Source organism: Chanos chanos, chromosome 15 (genome assembly GCF_902362185.1).
Source record: "Chanos chanos chromosome 15, fChaCha1.1, whole genome shotgun sequence".
Lineage (NCBI taxonomy): Eukaryota > Metazoa > Chordata > Actinopteri > Gonorynchiformes > Chanidae > Chanos > Chanos chanos.
The window spans coordinates 2,631,492-2,634,227 of record NC_044509.1 but is presented as its reverse complement, the minus strand read 5'-3'; the positions used below and the strand labels follow the sequence as shown (position 1 = coordinate 2,634,227).

At 39.2% G+C, this 2,736-nt stretch overlaps 1 non-coding gene across 1 annotated transcript; it reads right to left on the bottom strand.

The window, feature by feature from the left end:
* Window positions 1-777: 777 nt before the first annotated feature.
* On the bottom strand, window positions 778-859 carry trnas-uga (transfer RNA serine (anticodon UGA)). The gene has a single exon. It is a non-coding gene; the product is annotated as a tRNA-Ser (tRNA).
* Window positions 860-2,736: the final 1,877 nt, after the last annotated feature.

Genomic DNA, 2,736 nt, shown 5'->3' with positions numbered 1-2,736 from the left:
ATCCAACAAGTGAACACAATACCACAAAGACTTCGACAAAACCAAAATCATGTGCACCTAGGGGAATAACTCAAAGAGGAGGAGGAATGTGACTCAGCAGTTAAACATTTATATTGAACAGTCAAAATGATGAAAAGATTACTCACTGCTCCCTCTACTGGTGCCTTCTGCTTTCTTATTCCATCGCTTAAATAGATTTACAGTTGAATTGAAACCATTGTCTACCCTCACTGATTGTAATGTTAAAACCTGGGAACAACAGGGCAGGGGGCATTGGATTTTGGTAATCTTTGGGTTTAACTGGGCAACAAAAGGATAAAAGGCATTTGATTTTGGGTTATCTAGGACCTTTTCCCAAGAAAATCGGATTGTCTCTCATTTTTCTAGTTTGGACATCTTTCTGTGATTCATGGTCCTTTGTGAGAATATCGAGTTCAGTGTTCTCCTTGCTTAAGTCAGTGTTGAAAACCATTCACAGTGTTAATCATGTTTAGTTCATATTCAATCAAAGTGAGTATCTGCCATTATTACCACTGCAGAGAACAGCTGAAACTGAATGGAGTGTCAGCAGTTTTGGGTGATCAGCTGATGTTCAGTGAGGTTGCTGCTTTGAGTGGCTGGTACTTGTGATTGAGTAGAGTCACAGCTTTCACTTTAAGGTTTAGTATCCTATCCTCAACTGCACATTCATTGCACTCTATCAAACTGACCATGTAGGTCAGGCCAGGGTATGAACTCTTTTCCCTTGCAAGGCAACTATACTAAACAAGTCACTCACGCTGCGAGCAGGGTTCGAACCTGCGCGGGGAAACCCCATTGGATTTCAAGTCCAACGCCTTAACCTCTCGGCCATCGCAGCTATACGAACTGTTGTTTCAAAGTGTATTTTTTTGCCTCATGTTATACTCTACACTCTCTAAAAAACATGAAGACAAAACAATGAGTCCCCCTACCTCCACGAAGGCTGTTGTGCCACACAGAGGTAAAAGTCACGTAAAGTTAAACCAGAATTGCACATTTTCATAGACCATTCATCATTAATTTCAGCTGTAATCTTCAGATTCACTCTAATGTGTTTTATGAATTTTGACCCTTGGAGGTGATGTGTATGTGCATATCTCTAACCTAATGCCTCCTGAGGAGTCCCCCAACACTAAGAACTGTTTAAAGTGGTGCTGCCAATGCCAGGACAAACAGCACTTTGAGAGCCCATGCAAACATGGGTGTATGTCCTTGTTTTTCAATCAGAACATGAGGAAGTTCTCCAATAGTGGAAAGTTCTGGATGTCCTCAAAATATTTCACCACCTTAATTACATCAGCATTCTTCTTATGAGTTTTACACTTCGTCAGATGTCATGGAACCTTGCAATTTGGAGAAGAATCCAGAGGTGGTTCTACTGCTGACCATTCTTTGACACGGATGTCTCTAGGTCAAATTTTTCAACAGCAATGCTTTTAAATGGATGGGAGATGGTCTTGTGTGCTGAGATGAGTGATTTAGCTAGCGTACCACATAGTTATGATATTAGTATTCTACAGGGGCTCATTTTCTCACTACATTGATGTTATGTGCCCCTACATGTTTGGTGTGCTTTTTGTATTTTTGTTTTTGTTTCTCTGTCTTACGTGTGTGTGCTTACGTGTGCGTGTATGTGTGCGTATGAGCATGTGTGTGTGTGTGTCAGTGTCAGATATACTGGACCCCTGTTCTGCACCTCTTTTAATGTTGTTGGTTTAATTGACGGTTACCATATTTGTTATTGCTACCATTGGTGAATAGCTGTGTGTTGTATCTGAGGTCAAGTGGTGTTTTCTTTTGTGTTTAGGGTTTTTTTGTATTTTTCATTTTTATTTTTGCATTTCTTCTGACATTATACATAGTGTTTTTTGTGAGCAAACTAACACTTGCTGCCCAGATAAATAGATAAACTCAACAGATTCCACTAGAGGGAGCTGAAAGTATGATATTCTTACAACCTGCATGCTCTATGTGAAGTTGCAACCTTTAATATTGTACTGACATTGATTTAATAACGATTTAAAGTGGATTCCACAACACCACCTTAAAACCATAATTAGTGCTAATGACATACATGTTTTTGATTTATTGATGATGTTCTCTCTCTCTCTCTCTCTCTCTCTCTCTCTAAATTCTCATTTTTATTTTAAGTAACTATATAGTTCTTTGTATTTTTTGTACCAGTCGACAACAACACAGTTGTTTATTTCCCCCTTTGTTTCCAGTTATTATTTACCTTTGATGCAAAAGAAACTTCACTGTTGTCCTAACTGATGCTCCATATCCAAACTTTATGAGCAGTAATTATTGGTCCAAATTCCTCTGTGTATATTGTCAGACAGCTGTTATCAGTCTTTATTTATCACAACAATAGTAAAGGATGGACACAGAGCACTCCCATAAGGTTTCACATACAGCGCTCTCTGGTCATTCTCATGTTTGCTTAATCTCTGTGATACGTGTGCCTGGAGTGACCTCTCTGAGAACAGGGATGGTGATTTTGTGTTCATTTCTGAGGAGCTTTGGAGAACATCTGTTGATGTGAAATTGGATGACCTGTCACATCTCTTACATTTAACTTTTGACTCCTCAGTCACATCTCAACTGACCTCAGGTTGTTGCTTTATTTAGTTTTCTTAATACTTTCTGGATGACATGGTTGATTGTGGTCTTTGTGATACCTGAACTAGCTGACGATATCGATCCCAGTGATGG